Below are 25,640 nucleotides of genomic sequence, written 5' to 3'. Positions count from 1 at the left end.
CAAAAAGTTCAAAAATGAAATTGCAAGGTTTTCTTTTGCCTTTCTTCTGTGTCTGGAAGCATGATTTGTACATTGCATATGACAAGTCTTTAGCTTCATCCATGAGAGAAGTCCAAACTCTGTAGGCACTCACAAATCTTGTCCCTGCACTTTTCCTATATGCATACCTTAGAAAACTATCTACTGGACCATAAGGAAATATATTTTTTATTCTACAAATTCATTTTTACATAAATGTATATGGTGTTTTAAAAACAAAAAGCTATTTTCTAAAAATCAATTGAAAAATCCAAAGAAAAATCTTCAGGTAGGTGGCTCGTTTGTCTAGGGGTATGATTCTCGCTTAGGGTGCGAGAGATCCCTGGTTCAAATCCCGGATGAGCCCAAATTTTCAGATTCTTTGAAATGGTTCTATTATCTTATTGTAGTCAATTTCCTGAGTGAATTTCAACTGAATGTTGTTTTTTCAAAACTCTCAAAACAGATTGTATTTACTAATTTGCACATTTGAATTTTGTTTTTTGTCAAACTGCTATAATTATTTGTAAGTACTTATCTGCACACAGCATGTGACATGTCTTGGGTTTTATGCATCAGAAAAACTCTGCTGGGCATCATAAAACTTTGCACAGCAATTTTCAAGCAAGTATACTTAGAAAATTATTGACTATTAGGAAATATTTTATTTATGCTAATATTTCCTCCTTGTACACATTAGTGACTGCTTTAAAATAATATAATTTTCACATAAAATTGGTTAAGATATCAAATAAAACATGCTTACTTGATGATTCTATGATTTTCGTTTTGGGCGCGACAGGTCCCTGGTTCAATTCCCTGACGAGCCCTCTCTTTCTTTTTACGGTGCATCTCATGGTTTATATATATCTGATTTTCTCAATTGGCTAAGTCAATAGCATCAACTGAGTTTTGTTTTTGCCATACTCCCAATAGAATTTGTACATACTTATGAATCTTGCCTTCATCATTTTCCTATTGCCTTTCTTCTATTTATGCATGATTTACAGATAGCTTTTTACAAGTCTTGGGTTTTATCGATCAGACAAGTCCAAACTCTGTCGCCATTTTTATATCTTGTCACTGCACTTTCCAAATAAGCACACATAGAAAACTATCAATAGAATCTTACGAAAACATTTTAGTTGTACTACAAATAAGAGCATACTTATTAAAATTTCAACCGTATTGTGGTATATCAGGAAAACTGCAGGTTCCCTTCAGTCTAGATAGCTTTGAATGTTTTAAAAGAATAGTCTCACTTTGAAACACAAAAAGTTCAAAAATTAAATTGCAAGGTTTTCTTTTGCCTTTCTTCTGTGTCTGGAAGCCTGATTTGTACATTGCAAATGACAAGTCTTTAGCTTCGTCCATGAGAGAAGCCCAAACTCTGTAGGCACTCACAAATCTTGTCCCTGCACTTTTCCTATATGCATACCATAGAAAACTATCTACTGGACCATAAGGAAATATTTTATTTATTCTACAAATTCATTTTTACATAAATGTATATGGTGTTTTAAAAACAAAAAGCTATTTTCTAAAAATCAATTGAAAAATCCAAAGAAAAATCTTCAGGTAGGTGGCTCGTTGGTCTAGGGGTATGATTCTCACTTAGGGTGCGAGAGGTCCCGGGTTCAAATCCCGGACGAGCCCAGATTTTCAGATTCTTTGAAATGGTTCTATTATCTTATAGTAGTCAATTTCCTGAGTGAATTTCAACTGAATGTTGTTTTTTCAAAACTCTCAAAATAGATTGTATTTACTAATTTGCACAATTGAATTTTGTTTTTTGTGAAACTGCTATAATTATTTTCTAAGTACTTATCTGCACACAGCATGTGACATGTCTTGGGTTTTATCCATCAGAAAAACTCTGCTGGGCATCATAAAACTTTGCACAGCAATTTTCAAGCAAGTATACTTAGAAAATTATTGACTATTAGGAAATATTTTATTTATGCTAATATTTCCTCCTTGTACACATTAGTGACTGCTTTAAAATAATATAATTTTCACATAAAATTGGTTAAGATATCAAATAAAACATGCTTACTTGATGATTCTATGATTTTCGTTTTGGGCGCGACAGGTCCCTGGTTCAATTCCCTGACGAGCCCTCTCTTTCTTTTTACGGTGCATCTCATGGTTTATATATATCTGATTTTCTCAATTGGCTAAGTCAATAGCATCAACTGAGTTTTGTTTTTGCCATACTCCCAATAGAATTTGTACATACTTATGAATCTTGCCTTCATCATTTTCCTATTGCCTTTCTTCTATTTATGCATGATTTACACATAGCTTTTTACAAGTCTTGGGTTTTATCGATCAGACAAGTCCAAACTCTGTCGCCATTTTTATATCTTGTCACTGCACTTTCCAAATAAGCACACATAGAAACTATCAATAGAATCTTACGAAAACATTTTAGTTGTACTACAAATAAGAGCATACTTATTAAAATTTCAACCGTATTGTGGTATATCAGGAAAACTGCAGGTTCCCTTCAGTCTAGATAGCTTTGAATGTTTTAAAAGAATAGTCTCACTTTGAAACACAAAAAGTTCAAAAATTAAATTGCAAGGTTTTCTTTTGCCTTTCTTCTGTGTCTGGAAGCATGATTTGTACATTGCAAATGACAAGTCTTTAGCTTCGTCCATGAGAGAAGCCCAAACTCTGTAGGCACTCACAAATCTTGTCCCTGCACTTTTCCTATATGCACACCTTAGAAAACTATCTACTGGACCATAAGGAAATATTTTATTTATTCTACAAATTCATTTTTACATAAATGTATATGGTGTTTTAAAAACAAAAAGCTATTTTCTAAAAATCAATTGAAAAATCCCAAAAAAAATCTTCAGGTAGGTGGCTCGTTGGTCTAGGGGTATGATTCTCCCTTAGGGTGCGAGAGGTCCCGGGTTCAAATCCCGGACGAGCCCAGATTTTCAGATTCTTTGAAATGGTTCTATTATCTTATAGTAGTCAATTTCCTGAGTGAATTTCAACTGAATGTTGTTTTTTCAAAACTCTCAAAATAGATTGTATTTACTAATTTGCACAATTGAATTTTGTTTTTTGTGAAACTGCTATAATTATTTTGTAAGTACTTATCTGCACACAGCATGTGACATGTCTTGGGTTTTATCCATCAGAAAAACTCTGCTGGGCATCATAAAACTTTGCACAGCAATTTTCAAGCAAGTATACTTAGAAAATTATTGACTATTAGGAAATATTTTATTTATGCTAATATTTCCTCCTTGTACACATTAGTGACTGCTTTAAAATAATATAATTTTCACATAAAATTTGTTAAGATATCAAATAAAACATGCTTACTTGATGATTCTATGATTTTCGTTTTGGGCGCGACAGGTCCCTGGTTCAATTCCCTGACGAGCCCTCTCTTTCTTTTTACGGTGCATCTCATGGTTTATATATATCTGATTTTCTCAATTGGCTAAGTCAATAGCATCAACTGAGTTTTGTTTTTGCCATACTCCCAATAGAATTTGTACATACTTATGAATCTTGCCTTCATCATTTTCCTATTGCCTTTCTTCTATTTATGCATGATTTACACATAGCTTTTTACAAGTCTTGGGTTTTATCGATCAGACAAGTCCAAACTCTGTCGCCATTTTTATATCTTGTCACTGCACTTTCCAAATAAGCACACATAGAAAACTATCAATAGAATCTTACGAAAACATTTTAGTTGTACTACAAATAAGAGCATACTTATTAAAATTTCAACCGTATTGTGGTATATCAGGAAAACTGCAGGTTCCCTTCAGTCTAGATAGCTTTGAATGTTTTAAAAGAATAGTCTCACTTTGAAACACAAAAAGTTCAAAAATTAAATTGCAAGGTTTTCTTTTGCCTTTCTTCTGTGTCTGGAAGCCTGATTTGTACATTGCAAATGACAAGTCTTTAGCTTCGTCCATGAGAGAAGCCCAAACTCTGTAGGCACTCACAAATCTTGTCCCTGCACTTTTCCTATATGCATACCTTAGAAAACTATCTACTGGACCATAAGGAAATATTTTATTTATTCTACAAATTCATTTTTACATAAATGTATATGGTGTTTTAAAAACAAAAAGCTATTTTCTAAAAATCAATTGAAAAATCCAAAGAAAAATCTTCAGGTAGGTGGCTCGTTGGTCTAGGGGTATGATTCTCACTTAGGGTGCGAGAGGTCCCGGGTTCAAATCCTGGACGAGCCCAGGTTTTCAGATTCTTTGAAATGGTTCTATTATCTTATAGTAGTCAATTTCCTGAGTGAATTTCAACTGAATGTTGTTTTTTCAAAACTCTCAAAATAGATTGTATTTACTAATTTGCACAATTGAATTTTGTTTTTTGTCAAACTGCTAAAATTATTTGTAAGTACTTATCTGCACACAGCATGTGACATGTCTTGGGTTTTATCCATCAGAAAAACTCTGATGGGCATCATAAAACTTTGTACAGCAATTTTCAAGCAAGTATACTTAGAAAATTATTGACTATTAGGAAATATTTTATTTATGCTAATATTTCCTCCTTGTACACATTAGTGACTGCTTTAAAATAATATAATTTTCACATAAAATTGGTTAAGATATCAAATAAAACATGCTTACTTGATGATTCTATGATTTTCGTTTTGGGCGCGACAGGTCCCTGGTTCAATTCCCTGACGAGCCCTCTCTTTCTTTTTACGGTGCATCTCATGGTTTATATATATCTGATTTTCTCAATTGGCTAAGTCAATAGCATCAACTGAGTTTTGTTTTTGCCATACTCCCAATAGAATTTGTACATACTTATGAATCTTGCCTTCATCATTTTCCTATTGCCTTTCTTCTATTTATGCATGATTTACACATAGCTTTTTACAAGTCTTGGGTTTTATCGATCAGACAAGTCCAAACTCTGTCGCCATTTTTATATCTTGTCACTGCACTTTCCAAATAAGCACACATAGAAAACTATCAATAGAATCTTACGGAAACATTTTAGTTGTACTACAAATAAGAGCATACTTATTAAAATTTCAACCGTATTGTGGTATATCAGGAAAACTGCAGGTTCCCTTCTGTCTAGATAGCTTTGAATGTTTTAAAAGAATAGTCTCACTTTGAAACACAAAAAGTTCAAAAATGAAATTGCAAGGTTTTCTTTTGCCTTTCTTCTGTGTCTGGAAGCATGATTTGTACATTGCAAATGACAAGTCTTTAGCTTCGTCCATGAGAGAAGCCCAAACTCTGTAGGCACTCACAAATCTTGTCCCTGCACTTTTCCTATATGCATACCTTAGAAAACTATCTACTGGACCATAAGGAAATATTTTATTTATTCTACAAATTCATTTTTACATAAATGTATATGGTGTTTTAAAAACAAAAAGCTATTTTCTAAAAATCAATTGAAAAATCCAAAGAAAAATCTTCAGGTAGGTGGCTCGTTGGTCTAGGGGTATGATTCTCACTTAGGGTGCGAGAGGTCCCGGGTTCAAATCCCGGACGAGCCCAGATTTTCAGATTCTTTGAAATGGTTCTATTATCTTATAGTAGTCAATTTCCAGAGTGAATTTCAACTGAATGTTGTTTTTTCGAAACTCTCAAAATAGATTGCATTTACTAATTTGCACAATTGAATTTTGTTTTTTGTGAAACTGCTATAATTATTTGTAAGTACTTATCTGCACACAGCATGTGACATGTCTTGGGTTTTATCCATCAGAAAAACTCTGCTGGGCATCATAAAACTTTGTACAGCAATTTTCAAGCAAGTATACTTAGAAAATTATTGACTATTAGGAAATATTTTATTTATGCTAATATTTCCTCCTTGTACACATTAGTGACTGCTTTAAAATAATATAATTTTCACGTAAAATTGGTTAAGATATCAAATAAAACATGCTTACTTGATGATTCTATGATTTTCGTTTTGGGCGCGACAGGTCCCTGGTTCAATTCCCTGATGAGCCCTCTCTTTCTTTTTACGGTGCATCTCATGGTTTATATATATCTGATTTTCTCAATTGGCTAAGTCAATAGCATCAACTGAGTTTTGTTTTTGCCATACTCCCAATAGAATTTGTACATACTTATGAATCTTGCCTTCATCATTTTCCTATTGCCTTTCTTCTATTTATGCATGATTTACACATAGCTTTTTACAAGTCTTGGGTTTTATCGATCAGACAAGTCCAAACTCTGTCGCCATTTTTATATCTTGTCACTGCACTTTCCAAATAAACACACATAGAAAACTATCAATAGAATCTTACGGAAACATTTTAGTTGTACTACAAATAAGAGCATACTTATTAAAATTTCAACCGTATTGTGGTATATCAGGAAAACTGCAGGTTCCCTTCTGTCTAGATAGCTTTGAATGTTTTAAAAGAATAGTCTCACTTTGAAACACAAAAAGTTAAAAAATGAAATTGCAAGGATTTCTTTTGCCTTTCTTCTGTGTTTGGAAGCATGATTTGTACATTGCAAATGACAAGTCTTTAGCTTCGTCCAGGAGAGAAGCCCAAACTCTGTAGGCACTCACAAATCTTGTCCCTGCACTTTTCCTATATGCATACCTTAGAAAACTATCTACTGGACCATAAGGAAATATTTTATTTATTCTACAAATTCATTTTTACATAAATGTATATTGTGTTTTAAAAACAAAAAGCTATTCTCTAAAAATCAATTGAAAAATCCAAAGAAAAATCTTCAGGTAGGTGGCTCGTTGGTCTAGGGGTATGATTCTCACTTAGGGTGCGAGAGGTCCCGGGTTCAAATCCCGGACGAGCCCAGATTTTCAGATTCTTTGAAATGGTTCTATTATCTTATAGTAGTCAATTTCCTGAGTGAATTTCAACTGAATGTTGTTTTTTCAAAACTCTCAAAATAGATTGTATTTACTAATTTGCACAATTGAATTTTGTTTTTTGTAAAACTGCTAAAATTATTTGTAAGTACTTATCTGCACACAGCATGTGACATGTCTTGGGTTTTATCCATCAGAAAAACTCTGCTGGGCATCATAAAACTTTGTACAGCAATTTTCAAGCAAGTATACTTAGAAAATTATTGACTATTAGGAAATATTTTATTTATGCTAATATTTCCTCCTTGTACACATTAGTGACTGCTTTAAAATAATATAATTTTCACATAAAATTGGTTAAGATATCAAATAAAACATGCTTACTTGATGATTCTATGATTTTCGTTTTGGGCGCGACAGGTCCCTGGTTCAATTCCCTGACGAGCCCTCTCTTTCTTTTTACGGTGCATCTCATGGTTTATATATATCTGATTTTCTCAATTGGCTAAGTCAATAGCATCAACTGAGTTTTGTTTTTGCCATACTCCCAATAGAATTTGTACATACTTATGAATCTTGCCTTCATCATTTTCCTATTGCCTTTCTTCTATTTATGCATGATTTACACATAGCTTTTTACAAGTCTTGGGTTTTATCGATCAGACAAGTCCAAACTCTGTCACCATTTTTATATCTTGTCACTGCACTTTCCAAATAAGCACACATAGAAAACTATCAATAGAATCTTACGGAAACATTTTAGTTGTACTACAAATAAGAGCATACTTATTAAAATTTCAACCGTATTGTGGTATATCAGGAAAACTGCAGGTTCCCTTCTGTCTAGATAGCTTTGAATGTTTTAAAAGAATAGTCTCACTTTGAAACACAAAAAGTTCAAAAATGAAATTGCAAGGTTTTCTTTTGCCTTTCTTCTGTGTCTGGAAGCATGATTTGTACATTGCAAATGACAAGTCTTTAGCTTCATCCATGAGAGAAGCCCAAACTCTGTAGGCACTCACAAATCTTGTCCCTGCACTTTTCCTATATGCATACCTTAGAAAACTATATACTGGACCATAAGGAAATATTATATTTATTCTACAAATTCATTTTTACATAAATGTATATGGTGTTTTAAAAACAAAAAGCTAATTTCTAAAAATCAATTGAAAAATCCAAAGAAAAATCTTCAAGTAGGTGGCTCGTTTGTCTAGGGGTATGATTCTCACTTAGGGCGCGAGAGGTCCCGGGTTCAAATCCTGGACGAGCCCAGATTTTCAGATTCTTTTAAATGGTTCTATTATCTTATAGTAGTCAATTTCCTGAGTGAATTTCAACTGAATGTTGTTTTTTCAAAACTCTCAAAATAGATTGTATTTACTAATTTGCACAATTGAATTTTGTTTTTTGTCAAACTGCTAAAATTATTTGTAAGTACTTATCTGCACACAGCATGTGACATGTCTTGGGTTTTATCCATCAGAAAAACTCTGCTGGGCATCATAAAACTTTGTACAGCAGTTTTCAAGCAAGTATACTTAGAAAATTATTGACTATTAGGAAATATTTTATTTATGCTAATATTTCCTCCTTGTACACATTAGTGACTGCTTTAAAATAATATAATTTTCACATAAAATTGGTTAAGATATCAAATAAAACATGCTTACTTGATGATTCTATGATTTTCATTTTGGGCGCGACAGGTCCCTGGTTCAATTCCCTGACGAGCCCTCTCTTTCTTTTTACGGTGCATCTCATGGTTTATATATATCTGATTTTCTCAATTGGCTAAGTCAATAGCATCAACTGAGTTTTGTTTTTGCCATACTCCCAATAGAATTTGTACATACTTATGAATCTTGCCTTCATCATTTTCCTATTGCCTTTCTTCTATTTATGCATGATTTACAGATAGCTTTTTACAAGTCTTGGGTTTTATCGATCAGACAAGTCCAAACTCTGTCGCCATTTTTATATCTTGTCACTGCACTTTCCAAATAAGCACACATAGAAAACTATCAATAGAATCTTACGGAAACATTTTAGTTGTACTACAAATAAGAGCATACTTATTAAAATTTCAACCGTATTGTGGTATATCAGGAAAACTGCAGGTTCCCTTCTGTCTAGATAGCTTTGAATGTTTTAAAAGAATAGTCTCACTTTGAAACACAAAAAGTTCAAAAATGAAATTGCAAGGTTTTCTTTTGCCTTTCTTCTGTGTCTGGAAGCATGATTTGTACATTGCAAATGACAAGTCTTTAGCTTCATCCATGAGAGAAGCCCAAACTCTGTAGGCACTCACAAATCTTGTCCCTGCACTTTTCCTATATGCATACCTTAGAAAACTATCTACTGGACCATAAGGAAATATTTTATTTATTCTACAAATTCATTTTTACATAAATGTATATGGTGTTTTAAAAACAAAAAGCTATTTTCTAAAAATCAATTGAAAAATCCAAAGAAAAATCTTCAGGTAGGTGGCTCGTTGGTCTAGGGGTATGATTCTCACTTAGGGTGCGAGAGGTCCCGGGTTCAAATCCCGGACGAGCCCAGATTTTCAGATTCTTTGAAATGGTTCTATTATCTTATAGTAGTCAATTTCCAGAGTGAATTTCAACTGAATGTTGTTTTTTCGAAACTCTCAAAATAGATTGCATTTACTAATTTGCACAATTGAATTTTGTTTTTTGTGAAACTGCTATAATTATTTGTAAGTACTTATCTGCACACAGCATGTGACATGTCTTGGGTTTTATCCATCAGAAAAACTCTGCTGGGCATCATAAAACTTTGTACAGCAATTTTCAAGCAAGTATACTTAGAAAATTATTGACTATTAGGAAATATTTTATTTATGCTAATATTTCCTCCTTGTACACATTAGTGACTGCTTTAAAATAATATAATTTTCACGTAAAATTGGTTAAGATATCAAATAAAACATGCTTACTTGATGATTCTATGATTTTCGTTTTGGGCGCGACAGGTCCCTGGTTCAATTCCCTGACGAGCCCTCTCTTTCTTTTTACGGTGCATCTCATGGTTTATATATATCTGATTTTCTCAATTGGCTAAGTCAATAGCATCAACTGAGTTTTGTTTTTGCCATACTCCCAATAGAATTTGTACATACTTATGAATCTTGCCTTCATCATTTTCCTATTGCCTTTCTTCTATTTATGCATGATTTACACATAGCTTTTTACAAGTCTTGGGTTTTATCGATCAGACAAGTCCAAACTCTGTCGCCATTTTTATATCTTGTCACTGCACTTTCCAAATAAGCACACATAGAAAACTATCAATAGAATCTTACAGAAACATTTTAGTTGTACTACAAATAAGAGCATACTTATTAAAATTTCAACCGTATTGTGGTATATCAGGAAAACTGCAGGTTCCCTTCTGTCTAGATAGCTTTGAATGTTTTAAAAGAATAGTCTCACTTTGAAACACAAAAAGTTCAAAAATGAAATTGCAAGGTTTTCTTTTGCCTTTCTTCTGTGTCTGGAAGCATGATTTGTACATTGCAAATGACAAGTCTTTAGCTTCGTCCATGAGAGAAGCCCAAACTCTGTAGGCACTCACAAATCTTGTCCCTGCACTTTTCCTATATGCATACCTTAGAAAACTATCTACTGGACCATAAGGAAATATTTTATTTATTCTACAAATTCATTTTTACATAAATGTATATGGTGTTTTAAAAACAAAAAGCTAATTTCTAAAAATCAATTGAAAAATCCAAAGAAAAATCTTCAGGTAGGTGGCTCGTTTGTCTAGGGGTATGATTCTCACTTAGGGCGCGAGAGGTCCCGGGTTCAAATCCCGGACGAGCCCAGATTTTCAGATTCTTTGAAATGGTTCTATTATCTTATAGTAGTCAATTTCCAGAGTGAATTTCAACTGAATGTTGTTTTTTCGAAACTCTCAAAATAGATTGCATTTACTAATTTGCACAATTGAATTTTGTTTTTTGTGAAACTGCTATAATTATTTGTAAGTACTTATCTGCACACAGCATGTGACATGTCTTGGGTTTTATCCATCAGAAAAACTCTGCTGGGCATCATAAAACTTTGTACAGCAATTTTCAAGCAAGTATACTTAGAAAATTATTGACTATTAGGAAATATTTTATTTATGCTAATATTTCCTCCTTGTACACATTAGTGACTGCTTTAAAATAATATAATTTTCACATAAAATTGGTTAAGATATCAAATAAAACATGCTTACTTGATGATTCTATGATTTTCGTTTTGGGCGCGACAGGTCCCTGGTTCAATTCCCTGATGAGCCCTCTCTTTCTTTTTACGGTGCATCTCATGGTTTATATATATCTGATTTTCTCAATTGGCTAAGTCAATAGCATCAACTGAGTTTTGTTTTTGCCATACTCCCAATAGAATTTGTACATACTTATGAATCTTGCCTTCATCATTTTCCTATTGCCTTTCTTCTATTTATGCATTATTTACACATAGCTTTTTACAAGTCTTGGGTTTTATCGATCAGACAGGTCCAAACTCTGTCGCCATTTTTATATCTTGTCACTGCACTTTCCAAATAAGCACACATAGAAAACTATCAATAGAATCTTACGGAAACATTTTAGTTGTACTACAAATAAGAGCATACTTATTAAAATTTCAACCGTATTGTGGTATATCAGGAAAACTGCAGGTTCCCTTCTGTCTAGATAGCTTTGAATGTTTTAAAAGAATAGTCTCACTTTGAAACACAAAATGTTCAAAAATGAAATTGCAAGATTTTCTTTTGCCTTTCTTCTGTGTCTGGAAGCATGATTTGTACATTGCAAATGACAAGTCTTTAGCTTCGTCCATGAGAGAAGCCCAAACTCTGTAGGCACTCACAAATCTTGTCCCTGCACTTTTCCTATATGCATACCTTAGAAAACTATCTACTGGACCATAAGGAAATATTTTATTTATTCTACAAATTCATTTTTACATAAATGTATATGGTGTTTTAAAAACAAAAAGCTATTTTCTAAAAATCAATTGAAAAATCCAAAGAAAAATCTTCAGGTAGGTGGCTTGTTGGTCTAGGGGTATGATTCTCACTTAGGGTGCGAGAGGTCCCGGGTTCAAATCCCGGACGAGCCCAGATTTTCAGATTCTTTGAAATGGTTCTATTATCTTATAGTAGTCAATTTCCAGAGTGAATTTCAACTGAATGTTGTTTTTTCAAAACTCTCAAAATAGATTGTATTTACTAATTTGCACAATTGAATTTTGTTTTTTGTCAAACTGCTAAAATTATTTGTAAGTACTTATCTGCACACAGCATGTGACATGTCTTGGGTTTTATCCATCAGAAAAACTCTGCTGGGCATCATAAAACTTTGTACAGCAATTTTCAAGCAAGTATACTTAGAAAATTATTGACTATTAGGAAATATTTTATTTATGCTAATATTTCCTCCTTGTACACATTAGTGATTGCTTTAAAATAATATAATTTTCACATAAAATTGGTTAAGATATCAAATAAAACATGCTTACTTGATGATTCTATGATTTTCGTTTTGGGCGCGACCGGTCCCTGGTTCAATTCCCTGACGAGCCCTCTCTTTCTTTTTACGGTGCATCTCATGGTTTATATATATCTGATTTTCTCAATTGGCTAAGTCAATAGCATCAACTGAGTTTTGTTTTTGCCATACTCCCAATAGAATTTGTACATACTTATGAATCTTGCCTTCATCATTTTCCTATTGCCTTTCTTCTATTTATGCATGATTTACACATAGCTTTTTACAAGTCTTGGGTTTTATCGATCAGACAAGTCCAAACTCTGTCGCCATTTTTATATCTTGTCACTGCACTTTCCAAATAAACACACATAGAAAACTATCAATAGAATCTTACGGAAACATTTTAGTTGTACTACAAATAAGAGCATACTTATTAAAATTTCAACCGTATTGTGGTATATCAGGAAAACTGCAGGTTCCCTTCTGTCTAGATAGCTTTGAATGTTTTAAAAGAATAGTCTCACTTTGAAACACAAAAAGTTAAAAAATGAAATTGCAAGGTTTTCTTTTGCCTTTCTTCTGTGTTTGGAAGCATGATTTGTACATTGCAAATGACAAGTCTTTAGCTTCGTCCAGGAGAGAAGCCCAAACTCTGTAGGCACTCACAAATCTTGTCCCTGCACTTTTCCTATATGCATACCTTAGAAAACTATCTACTGGACCATAAGGAAATATTTTATTTATTCTACAAATTCATTTTTACATAAATGTATATTGTGTTTTAAAAACAAAAAGCTATTCTCTAAAAATCAATTGAAAAATCCAAAGAAAAATCTTCAGGTAGGTGGCTCGTTGGTCTAGGGGTATGATTCTCACTTAGGGTGCGAGAGGTCCCGGGTTCAAATCCCGGACGAGCCCAGATTTTCAGATTCTTTGAAATGGTTCTATTATCTTATAGTAGTCAATTTCCTGAGTGAATTTCAACTGAATGTTGTTTTTTCAAAACTCTCAAAATAGATTGTATTTACTAATTTGCACAATTGAATTTTGTTTTTTGTAAAACTGCTAAAATTATTTGTAAGTACTTATCTGCACACAGCATGTGACATGTCTTGGGTTTTATCCATCAGAAAAACTCTGCTGGGCATCATAAAACTTTGTACAGCAATTTTCAAGCAAGTATACTTAGAAAATTATTGACTATTAGGAAATATTTTATTTATGCTAATATTTCCTCCTTGTACACATTAGTGACTGCTTTAAAATAATATAATTTTCACATAAAATTGGTTAAGATATCAAATAAAACATGCTTACTTGATGATTCTATGATTTTCGTTTTGGGCGCGACAGGTCCCTGGTTCAATTCCCTGACGAGCCCTCTCTTTCTTTTTACGGTGCATCTCATGGTTTATATATATCTGATTTTCTCAATTGGCTAAGTCAATAGCATCAACTGAGTTTTGTTTTTGCCATACTCCCAATAGAATTTGTACATACTTATGAATCTTGCCTTCATCATTTTCCTATTGCCTTTCTTCTATTTATGCATGATTTACACATAGCTTTTTACAAGTCTTGGGTTTTATCGATCAGACAAGTCCAAACTCTGTCACCATTTTTATATCTTGTCACTGCACTTTCCAAATAAGCACACATAGAAAACTATCAATAGAATCTTACGGAAACATTTTAGTTGTACTACAAATAAGAGCATACTTATTAAAATTTCAACCGTATTGTGGTATATCAGGAAAACTGCAGGTTCCCTTCTGTCTAGATAGCTTTGAATGTTTTAAAAGAATAGTCTCACTTTGAAACACAAAAAGTTCAAAAATGAAATTGCAAGGTTTTCTTTTGCCTTTCTTCTGTGTCTGGAAGCATGATTTGTACATTGCAAATGACAAGTCTTTAGCTTCATCCATGAGAGAAGCCCAAACTCTGTAGGCACTCACAAATCTTGTCCCTGCACTTTTCCTATATGCATACCTTAGAAAACTATCTACTGGACCATAAGGAAATATTTTATTTATTCTACAAATTCATTTTTACATAAATGTATATGGTGTTTTAAAAACAAAAAGCTAATTTCTAAAAATCAATTGAAAAATCCAAAGAAAAATCTTCAGGTAGGTGGCTCGTTTGTCTAGGGGTATGATTCTCACTTAGGGCGCGAGAGGTCCTGGGTTCAAATCCTGGACGAGCCCAGATTTTCAGATTCTTTTAAATGGTTCTATTATCTTATAGTAGTCAATTTCCTGAGTGAATTTCAACTGAATGTTGTTTTTTCAAAACTCTCAAAATAGATTGTATTTACTAATTTGCACAATTGAATTTTGTTTTTTGTCAAACTGCTAAAATTATTTGTAAGTACTTATCTGCACACAGCATGTGACATGTCTTGAGTTTTATCCATCAGAAAAACTCTGCTGGGCATCATAAAACTTTGTACAGCAGTTTTCAAGCAAGTATACTTAGAAAATTATTGACTATTAGGAAATATTTTATTTATGCTAATATTTCCTCCTTGTACACATTAGTGACTGCTTTAAAATAATATAATTTTCACATAAAATTGGTTAAGATATCAAATAAAACATGCTTACTTGATGATTCTATGATTTTCGTTTTGGGCGCGACAGGTCCCTGGTTCAATTCCCTGACGAGCCCTCTCTTTCTTTTTACGGTGCATCTCATGGTTTATATATATCTGATTTTCTCAATTGGCTAAGTCAATAGCATCAACTGAGTTTTGTTTTTGCCATACTCCCAATAGAATTTGTACATACTTATGAATCTTGCCTTCATCATTTTCCTATTGCCTTTCTTCTATTTATGCATGATTTACACATAGCTTTTTACAAGTCTTGGGTTTTATCGATCAGACAAGTCCAAACTCTGTCGCCATTTTTATATCTTGTCACTGCACTTTCCAAATAAGCACACATAGAAAACTATCAATAGAATCTTACGGAAACATTTTAGTTGTACTACAAATAAGAGCATACTTATTAAAATTTCAACCGTATTGTGGTATATCAGGAAAACTGCAGGTTCCCTTCTGTCTAGATAGCTTTGAATGTTTTAAAAGAATAGTCTCACTTTGAAACACAAAAAGTTCAAAAATGAAATTGCAAGGTTTTCTTTTGCCTTTCTTCTGTGTCTGGAAGCATGATTTGTACATTGCAAATGACAAGTCTTTAGCTTCGTCCATGAGAGAAGCCCAAACTCTGTAGGCACTCACAAATCTTGTCCCTGCACTTTTCCTATATGCATACCTTAGAAAACTATCTACTGGACCATAAGGAAATATTTTATTTATTCTACAAATTCATTTTTACATAAATGTATATGGTGTTTTAAAAACAAAAAGCTAATTTCTAAAAATCAATTGAAAAATCCAAAGAAAAATCTTCAGGTAGGTGGCTCGTTTGTCTAGGGGTATGATTCTCACTTAGGGCGCGAGAGGTCCCGGGTTCAAATCCCGGACGAGCCCAGATTTTCAGATTCTTTGAAATGGTTCTATTATCTTATAGTAGTCAATTTCCTGAGTGAATTTCAACTGAATGTTGTTTTTTCAAAACTCTCAAAATAGATTGTATTTACTAATTTGCACAATTGAATTTTGTTTTTTGTAAAACTGCTAAAATTATTTGTAAGTACTTATCTGCACACAGCATGTGACATGTCTTGGGTTTTATCCATCAGAAAAACTCTGCTGGGCATCATAAAACTTTGTACAGCAATTTTCAAGCAAGTATACTTAGAAAATTATTGACTATTAGGAAATATTTTATTTATGCTAATATTTCCTCCTTGTACACATTAGTGACTGCTTTAAAATAATATAATTTTCACATAAAATTGGTTAAGATATCAAATAAAACATGCTTACTTGATGATTCTATGATTTTCGTTTTGGGCGCGACAGGTCCCTGGTTCAATTCCCTGACGAGCCCTCTCTTTCTTTTTACGGTGCATCTCATGGTTTATATATATCTGATTTTCTCAATTGGCTAAGTCAATAGCATCAACTGAGTTTTGTTTTTGCCATACTCCCAATAGAATTTGTACATACTTATGAATCTTGCCTTCATCATTTTCCTATTGCCTTTCTTCTATTTATGCATGATTTACACATAGCTTTTTACAAGTCTTGGGTTTTATCGATCAGACAAGTCCAAACTCTGTCACCATTTTTATATCTTGTCACTGCACTTTCCAAATAAGCACACATAGAAAACTATCAATAGAATCTTACGGAAACATTTTAGTTGTACTACAAATAAGAGCATACTTATTAAAATTTCAACCGTATTGTGGTATATCAGGAAAACTGCAGGTTCCCTTCTGTCTAGATAGCTTTGAATGTTTTAAAAGAATAGTCTCACTTTGAAACACAAAAAGTTCAAAAATGAAATTGCAAGGTTTTCTTTTGCCTTTCTTCTGTGTCTGGAAGCATGATTTGTACATTGCAAATGACAAGTCTTTAGCTTCATCCATGAGAGAAGCCCAAACTCTGTAGGCACTCACAAATCTTGTCCCTGCACTTTTCCTATATGCATACCTTAGAAAACTATCTACTGGACCATAAGGAAATATTTTATTTATTCTACAAATTCATTTTTACATAAATGTATATGGTGTTTTAAAAACAAAAAGCTAATTTCTAAAAATCAATTGAAAAATCCAAAGAAAAATCTTCAGGTAGGTGGCTCGTTTGTCTAGGGGTATGATTCTCACTTAGGGCGCGAGAGGTCCTGGGTTCAAATCCTGGACGAGCCCAGATTTTCAGATTCTTTTAAATGGTTCTATTATCTTATAGTAGTCAATTTCCTGAGTGAATTTCAACTGAATGTTGTTTTTTCAAAACTCTCAAAATAGATTGTATTTACTAATTTGCACAATTGAATTTTGTTTTTTGTCAAACTGCTAAAATTATTTGTAAGTACTTATCTGCACACAGCATGTGACATGTCTTGAGTTTTATCCATCAGAAAAACTCTGCTGGGCATCATAAAACTTTGTACAGCAGTTTTCAAGCAAGTATACTTAGAAAATTATTGACTATTAGGAAATATTTTATTTATGCTAATATTTCCTCCTTGTACACATTAGTGACTGCTTTAAAATAATATAATTTTCACATAAAATTGGTTAAGATATCAAATAAAACATGCTTACTTGATGATTCTATGATTTTCGTTTTGGGCGCGACAGGTCCCTGGTTCAATTCCCTGACGAGCCCTCTCTTTCTTTTTACGGTGCATCTCATGGTTTATATATATCTGATTTTCTCAATTGGCTAAGTCAATAGCATCAACTGAGTTTTGTTTTTGCCATACTCCCAATAGAATTTGTACATACTTATGAATCTTGCCTTCATCATTTTCCTATTGCCTTTCTTCTATTTATGCATGATTTACACATAGCTTTTTACAAGTCTTGGGTTTTATCGATCAGACAAGTCCAAACTCTGTCGCCATTTTTATATCTTGTCACTGCACTTTCCAAATAAGCACACATAGAAAACTATCAATAGAATCTTACGGAAACATTTTAGTTGTACTACAAATAAGAGCATACTTATTAAAATTTCAACCGTATTGTGGTATATCAGGAAAACTGCAGGTTCCCTTCTGTCTAGATAGCTTTGAATGTTTTAAAAGAATAGTCTCACTTTGAAACACAAAAAGTTCAAAAATGAAATTGCAAGGTTTTCTTTTGCCTTTCTTCTGTGTCTGGAAGCATGATTTGTACATTGCAAATGACAAGTCTTTAGCTTCGTCCATGAGAGAAGCCCAAACTCTGTAGGCACTCACAAATCTTGTCCCTGCACTTTTCCTATATGCATACCTTAGAAAACTATCTACTGGACCATAAGGAAATATTTTATTTATTCTACAAATTCATTTTTACATAAATGTATATGGTGTTTTAAAAACAAAAAGCTATTTTCTAAAAATCAATTGAAAAATCCAAAGAAAAATATTCAGGTAGGTGGCTCGTTGGTCTAGGGGTATGATTCTCACTTAGGGTGCGAGAGGTCCCGGGTTCAAATCCCGGACGAGCCCAGATTTTCAGATTCTTTGAAATGGTTCTATTATCTTATAGTAGTCAATTTCCAGAGTGAATTTCAACTGAATGTTGTTTTTTCGAAACTCTCAAAATAGATTGCATTTACTAATTTGCACAATTGAATTTTGTTTTTTGTGAAACTGCTATAATTATTTGTAAGTACTTATCTGCACACAGCATGTGACATGTCTTGGGTTTTATCCATCAGAAAAACTCTGCTGGGCATCATAAAACTTTGTACAGCAATTTTCAAGCAAGTATACTTAGAAAATTATTGACTATTAGGAAATATTTTATTTATGCTAATATTTCCTCCTTGTACACATTAGTGATTGCTTTAAAATAATATAATTTTCACATAAAATTGGTTAAGATATCAAATAAAACATGCTTACTTGATGATTCTATGATTTTCGTTTTGGGCGCGACCGGTCCCTGGTTCAATTCCCTGACGAGCCCTCTCTTTCTTTTTACGGTGCATCTCATGGTTTATATATATCTGATTTTCTCAATTGGCTAAGTCAATAGCATCAACTGAGTTTTGTTTTTGCCATACTCCCAATAGAATTTGTACATACTTATGAAACTTGCCTTCATCATTTTCCTATTGCCTTTCTTCTATTTATGCATGATTTACACATAGCTTTTTACAAGTCTTGGGTTTTATCGATCAGACAAGTCCAAACTCTGTCGCCATTTTTATATCTTGTCACTGCACTTTCCAAATAAGCACACATAGAAACTATCAATAGAATCTTACGAAAACATTTTAGTTGTACTACAAATAAGAGCATACTTATTAAAATTTCAACCGTATTGTGGTATATCAGGAAAACTGCAGGTTCCCTTCAGTCTAGATAGCTTTGAATGTTTTAAAAGAATAGTCTCACTTTGAAACACAAAAAGTTCAAAAATGAAATTGCAAGGTTTTCTTTTGCCTTTCTTCTGTGTCTGGAAGCATGATTTGTACATTGCAAATGACAAGTCTTTAGCTTCGTCCATGAGAGAAGCCCAAACTCTGTAGGCACTCACAAATCTTGTCCCTGCACTTTTCCTATATGCACACCTTAGAAAACTATCTACTGGACCATAAGGAAATATTTTATTTATTCTACAAATTCATTTTTACATAAATGTATATGGTGTTTTAAAAACAAAAAGCTATTTTCTAAAAATCAATTGAAAAATCCCAAAAAAAATCTTCAGGTAGGTGGCTCGTTGGTCTAGGGGTATGATTCTCCCTTAGGGTGCGAGAGGTCCCGGGTTCAAATCCCGGACGAGCCCAGATTTTCAGATTCTTTGAAATGGTTCTATTATCTTATAGTAGTCAATTTCCTGAGAGAATTTCAACTGAATGTTGTTTTTTCGAAACTCTCAAAATAGATTGTATTTGCTAATTTGCACAATTGAATTTTGTTTTTTGTCAAACTGCGAAAATTATTTGTAAGTACTTATCTGCACACAGCATGTGACATGTCTTGGGTTTTATCCATCAGAAAAACTCTGCTGGGCATCATAAAACTTTGCACAGCAATTTTCAAGCAAGTATACTTAGAAAATGATTGACTATTATGAAATATTTTATTTATGCTAATATTTCCTCCTTGTACACATTAGTGACTGCTTTAAAATAATATAATTTTCACATAAAATTGGTTAAGATATCAAATAAAACATGCTTACTTGATGATTCTATGATTTTCGTTTTGGGCGCGACAGGTCCCTGGTTCAATTCCCTGACGAGCCCTCTCTTTCTTTTTACGGTGCATCTCATGGTTTATATATATCTGATTTTCTCAATTGGCTAAGTCAATAGCATCAACTGAGTTTTGTTTTTGCCATACTCCCAATAGAATTTGTACATACTTATGAATCTTGCCTTCATCATTTTCCTATTGCCTTTCTTCTATTTATGCATGATTTACACATAGCTTTTTACAAGTCTTGGGTTTTATCGATCAGACAAGTCCAAACTCTGTCGCCATTTTTATATCTTGTCACTGCACTTTCCAAATAAGCACACATAGAAAACTATCAATAGAATCTTACGGAAACATTTTAGTTGTACTACAAATAAGAGCATACTTATTAAAATGTCAACCGTATTGTGGTATATCAGGAAAACTGCAGGTTCCCTTCTGTCTAGATAGCTTTGAATGTTTTAAAAGAATAGTCTCACTTTGAAACACAAAAAGTTCAAAAATGAAATTGCAAGGTTTTCTTTTGCCTTTCTTCTGTGTCTGGAAGCATGATTTGTACATTGCAAATGACAAGTCTTTAGCTTCGTCCATGAGAGAAGCCCAAACTCTGTAGGCACTCACAAATCTTGTCCCTGCACTTTTCCTATATGCATACCTTAGAAAACTATCTACTGGACCATAAGGAAATATTTTATTTATTCTACAAATTCATTTTTACATAAATGTATATGGTGTTTTAAAAACAAAAAGCTAATTTCTAAAAATCAATTGAAAAATCCAAAGAAAAATCTTCAGGTAGGTGGCTCGTTTGTCTAGGGGTATGATTCTCACTTAGGGCGCGAGAGGTCCCGGGTTCAAATCCTGGACGAGCCCAGATTTTCAGATTCTTTTAAATGGTTCTATTATCTTATAGTAGTCAATTTCCTGAGTGAATTTCAACTGAATGTTGTTTTTTCAAAACTCTCAAAATAGATTGTATTTACTAATTTGCACAATTGAATTTTGTTTTTTGTCAAACTGCTAAAATTATTTGTAAGTACTTATCTGCACACAGCATGTGACATGTCTTGGGTTTTATCCATCAGAAAAACTCTGCTGGGCATCATAAAACTTTGTACAGCAGTTTTCAAGCAAGTATACTTAGAAAATTATTGACTATTAGGAAATATTTTATTTATGCTAATATTTCCTCCTTGTACACATTAGTGACTGCTTTAAAATAATATAATTTTCACATAAAATTGGTTAAGATATCAAATAAAACATGCTTACTTGATGATTCTATGATTTTCGTTTTGGGCGCGACAGGTCCCTGGTTCAATTCCCTGACGAGCCCTCTCTTTCTTTTTACGGTGCATCTCATGGTTTATATATATCTGATTTTCTCAATTGGCTAAGTCAATAGCATCAACTGAGTTTTGTTTTTGCCATACTCCCAATAGAATTTGTACATACTTATGAATCTTGCCTTCATCATTTTCCTATTGCCTTTCTTCTATTTATGCATGATTTACACATAGCTTTTTACAAGTCTTGGGTTTTATCGATCAGACAAGTCCAAACTCTGTCGCCATTTTTATATCTTGTCACTGCACTTTCCAAATAAGCACACATAGAAAACTATCAATAGAATCTTACGGAAACATTTTAGTTGTACTACAAATAAGAGCATACTTATTAAAATTTCAACCGTATTGTGGTATATCAGGAAAACTGCAGGTTCCCTTCTGTCTAGATAGCTTTGAATGTTTTAAAAGAATAGTCTCACTTTGAAACACAAAAAGTTCAAAAATGAAATTGCAAGGTTTTCTTTTGCCTTTCTTCTGTGTCTGGAAGCATGATTTGTACATTGCAAATGACAAGTCTTTAGCTTCGTCCATGAGAGAAGCCCAAACTCTGTAGGCACTCACAAATCTTGTCCCTGCACTTTTCCTATATGCATACCTTAGAAAACTATCTACTGGACCATAAGGAAATATTTTATTTATTCTACAAATTCATTTTTACATAAATGTATATGGTGTTTTAAAAACAAAAAGCTATTTTCTAAAAATCAATTGAAAAATCCAAAGAAAAATCTTCAGGTAGGTGGCTCGTTGGTCTAGGGGTATGATTCTCACTTAGGGTGCGAGAGGTCCCGGGTTCAAATCCCGGACGAGCCCAGATTTTCAGATTCTTTGAAATGGTTCTATTATCTTATAGTAGTCAATTTCCAGAGTGAATTTCAACTGAATGTTGTTTTTTCGAAACTCTCAAAATAGATTGCATTTACTAATTTGCACAATTGAATTTTGTTTTTTGTGAAACTGCTATAATTATTTGTAAGTACTTATCTGCACACAGCATGTGACATGTCTTGGGTTTTATCCATCAGAAAAACTCTGCTGGGCATCATAAAACTTTGTACAGCAATTTTCAAGCAAGTATACTTAGAAAATTATTGACTATTAGGAAATATTTTATTTATGCTAATATTTCCTCCTTGTACACATTAGTGACTGCTTTAAAATAATATAATTTTCACGTAAAATTGATTAAGATATCAAATAAAACATGCTTACTTGATGATTCTATGATTTTCGTTTTGGGCGCGACAGGTCCCTGGTTCAATTCCCTGATGAGCCCTCTCTTTCTTTTTACGGTGCATCTCATGGTTTATATATATCTGATTTTCTCAATTGGCTAAGTCAATAGCATCAACTGAGTTTTGTTTTTGCCATACTCCCAATAGAATTTGTACATACTTATGAATCTTGCCTTCATCATTTTCCTATTGCCTTTCTTCTATTTATGCATGATTTACACATAGCTTTTTACAAGTCTTGGGTTTTATTGATCAGACAAGTCCAAACTCTGTCGCCATTTTTATATCTTGTCACTGCACTTTCCAAATAAACACACATAGAAAACTATCAATAGAATCTTACGGAAACATTTTAGTTGTACTACAAATAAGAGCATACTTATTAAAATTTCAACCGTATTGTGGTATATCAGGAAAACTGCAGGTTCCCTTCTGTCTAGATAGCTTTGAATGTTTTAAAAGAATAGTCTCACTTTGAAACACAAAATGTTCAAAAATGAAATTGCAAGGTTTTCTTTTGCCTTTCTTCTGTGTCTGGAAGCATGATTTGTACATTGCAAATGACAAGTCTTTAGCTTCGTCCATGAGAGAAGCCCAAACTCTGTAGGCACTCACAAATCTTGTCCCTGCACTTTTCCTATATGCATACCTTAGAAAACTATCTACTGGACCATAAGGAAATATTTTATTTATTCTACAAATTCATTTTTACATAAATGTATATGGTGTTTTAAAAACAAAAAGCTATTTTCTAAAAATCAATTGAAAAATCCAAAGAAAAATCTTCAGGTAGGTGGCTCGTTGGTCTAGGGGTATGATTCTCACTTAGGGTGCGAGAGGTCCCGGGTTCAAATCCCGGACGAGCCCAGATTTTCAGATTCTTTGAAATGGTTCTATTATCTTATAGTAGTCAATTTCCTGAGTGAATTTCAACTGAATGTTGTTTTTTCAAAACTCTCAAAATAGATTGTATTTACTAATTTGCACAATTGAATTTTGTTTTTTGTCAAACTGCTAAAATTATTTGTAAGTACTTATCTGCACACAGCATGTGACATGTCTTGGGTTTTATCCATCAGAAAAACTCTGCTGGGCATCATAAAACTTTGTACAGCAATTTTCAAGCAAGTATACTTAGAAAATTATTGACTATTAGGAAATATTTTATTTATGCTAATATTTCCTCCTTGTACACATTAGTGATTGCTTTAAAATAATATAATTTTCACATAAAATTGGTTAAGATATCAAATAAAACATGCTTACTTGATGATTCTATGATTTTCGTTTTGGGCGCGACAGGTCCCTGGTTCAATTCCCTGACGAGCCCTCTCTTTCTTTTTACGGTGCATCTCATGGTTTATATATATCTGATTTTCTCAATTGGCTAAGTCAATAGCATCAACTGAGTTTTGTTTTTGCCATACTCCCAATAGAATTTGTACATACTTATGAAACTTGCCTTCATCATTTTCCTATTGCCTTTCTTCTATTTATGCATGATTTACACATAGCTTTTTACAAGTCTTGGGTTTTATCGATCAGACAAGTCCAAACTCTGTCGCCATTTTTATATCTTGTCACTGCACTTTCCAAATAAGCACACATAGAAAACTATCAATAGAATCTTACGAAAACATTTTAGTTGTACTACAAATAAGAGCATACTTATTAAAATTTCAACCGTATTGTGGTATATCAGGAAAACTGCAGGTTCCCTTCAGTCTAGATAGCTTTGAATGTTTTAAAAGAATAGTCTCACTTTGAAACACAAAAAGTTCAAAAATTAAATTGCAAGGTTTTCTTTTGCCTTTCTTCTGTGTCTGGAAGCATGATTTGTACATTGCAAATGACAAGTCTTTAGCTTCATCCATGAGAGAAGCCCAAACTCTGTAGGCACTCACAAATTTTGTCCCTGCACTTTTCCTATATGCATACCTTAGAAAACTATCTACTGGACCATAAGGAAATATTTTATTTATTCTACAAATTCATTTTTACATAAATGTATATGGTGTTTTAAAAACAAAAAGCTATTTTCTAAAAATCAATTGAAAAATCCAAAGAAAAATCTTCAGGTAGGTGGCTCGTTGGTCTAGGGGTATGATTTTCCCTTAGGGTGCGAGAGGTCCCGGGTTCAAATCCCGGACGAGCCCAGATTTTCAGATTCTTTGAAATGGTTCTATTATCTTATAGTAGTCAATTTCCTGAGTGAATTTCAACTGAATGTTGTTTTTTCGAAACTCTCAAAATAGATTGTATTTGCTAATTTGCACAATTGAATTTTGTTTTTTGTCAAACTGCGAAAATTATTTGTAAGTACTTATCTGCACACAGCATGTGACATGTCTTGGGTTTTATCCATCAGAAAAACTCTGCTGGGCATCATAAACTTTGTACAGCAGTTTTCAAGCAAGTATACTTAGAAAATTATTGACTATTAGGAAATATTTTATTTATGCTAATATTTCCTCCTTGTACACATTAGTGACTGCTTTAAAATAATATAATTTTCACATAAAATTGGTTAAGATATCAAATAAAACATGCTTACTTGATGATTCTATGATTTTCGTTTTGGGCGCGACAGGTCCCTGGTTCAATTCCCTGACGAGCCCTCTCTTTCTTTTTACGGTGCATCTCATGGTTTATATATATCTGATTTTCTCAATTGGCTAAGTCAATAGCATCAACTGAGTTTTGTTTTTGCCATACTCCCAATAGAATTTGTACATACTTATGAATCTTGCCTTCATCATTATCCTATTGCCTTTCTTCTATTTATGCATGATTTACACATAGCTTTTTACAAGTCTTGGGTTTTATCGATCAGACAAGTCCAAACTCTGTCGCCATTTTTATATCTTGTCACTGCACTTTCCAAATAAGCACACATAGAAAACTATCAATAGAATCTTAC

General features: G+C 33.0%; 13 non-coding genes across 13 annotated transcripts; all 13 read left to right on the top strand.

The window, feature by feature from the left end:
• The first annotated feature begins 1,602 nt into the window (after positions 1–1,602).
• TRNAP-AGG (transfer RNA proline (anticodon AGG)) lies at positions 1,603–1,674 on the top strand. Its single transcript has one exon. It is a non-coding gene; the product is annotated as a tRNA-Pro (tRNA).
• A 1,217-nt stretch (positions 1,675–2,891) lies between these two features.
• On the top strand, positions 2,892–2,963 carry TRNAP-AGG (transfer RNA proline (anticodon AGG)). The gene has a single exon. It is a non-coding gene; the product is annotated as a tRNA-Pro (tRNA).
• A 1,218-nt stretch (positions 2,964–4,181) lies between these two features.
• On the top strand, positions 4,182–4,253 carry TRNAP-AGG (transfer RNA proline (anticodon AGG)). The gene has a single exon. It is a non-coding gene; the product is annotated as a tRNA-Pro (tRNA).
• Positions 4,254–5,470: 1,217 nt separating this feature from the next.
• On the top strand, positions 5,471–5,542 carry TRNAP-AGG (transfer RNA proline (anticodon AGG)). The gene has a single exon. It is a non-coding gene; the product is annotated as a tRNA-Pro (tRNA).
• A 1,217-nt stretch (positions 5,543–6,759) lies between these two features.
• Positions 6,760–6,831, top strand: TRNAP-AGG (transfer RNA proline (anticodon AGG)). The gene has a single exon. It is a non-coding gene; the product is annotated as a tRNA-Pro (tRNA).
• Positions 6,832–9,337: 2,506 nt separating this feature from the next.
• TRNAP-AGG (transfer RNA proline (anticodon AGG)) lies at positions 9,338–9,409 on the top strand. Its single transcript has one exon. It is a non-coding gene; the product is annotated as a tRNA-Pro (tRNA).
• Positions 9,410–11,915: 2,506 nt separating this feature from the next.
• TRNAP-AGG (transfer RNA proline (anticodon AGG)) lies at positions 11,916–11,987 on the top strand. The gene has a single exon. It is a non-coding gene; the product is annotated as a tRNA-Pro (tRNA).
• A 1,217-nt stretch (positions 11,988–13,204) lies between these two features.
• TRNAP-AGG (transfer RNA proline (anticodon AGG)) lies at positions 13,205–13,276 on the top strand. The gene has a single exon. It is a non-coding gene; the product is annotated as a tRNA-Pro (tRNA).
• A 5,084-nt stretch (positions 13,277–18,360) lies between these two features.
• TRNAP-AGG (transfer RNA proline (anticodon AGG)) lies at positions 18,361–18,432 on the top strand. The gene has a single exon. It is a non-coding gene; the product is annotated as a tRNA-Pro (tRNA).
• Positions 18,433–19,648: 1,216 nt separating this feature from the next.
• On the top strand, positions 19,649–19,720 carry TRNAP-AGG (transfer RNA proline (anticodon AGG)). Its single transcript has one exon. It is a non-coding gene; the product is annotated as a tRNA-Pro (tRNA).
• A 2,506-nt stretch (positions 19,721–22,226) lies between these two features.
• TRNAP-AGG (transfer RNA proline (anticodon AGG)) lies at positions 22,227–22,298 on the top strand. The gene has a single exon. It is a non-coding gene; the product is annotated as a tRNA-Pro (tRNA).
• Positions 22,299–23,515: 1,217 nt separating this feature from the next.
• TRNAP-AGG (transfer RNA proline (anticodon AGG)) lies at positions 23,516–23,587 on the top strand. The gene has a single exon. It is a non-coding gene; the product is annotated as a tRNA-Pro (tRNA).
• A 1,217-nt stretch (positions 23,588–24,804) lies between these two features.
• Positions 24,805–24,876, top strand: TRNAP-AGG (transfer RNA proline (anticodon AGG)). Its single transcript has one exon. It is a non-coding gene; the product is annotated as a tRNA-Pro (tRNA).
• The last annotated feature ends 764 nt before the right edge of the window (positions 24,877–25,640 follow it).

Source organism: Taudactylus pleione, unplaced genomic scaffold, assembly GCF_031769625.1.
Source record: "Taudactylus pleione unplaced genomic scaffold, aTauple2 ptg000317l, whole genome shotgun sequence".
NCBI lineage: Eukaryota > Metazoa > Chordata > Amphibia > Anura > Myobatrachidae > Taudactylus > Taudactylus pleione.
Note: the sequence above shows the minus strand (reverse complement) of the source record. Positions and strands in the feature narration are given on the sequence as shown.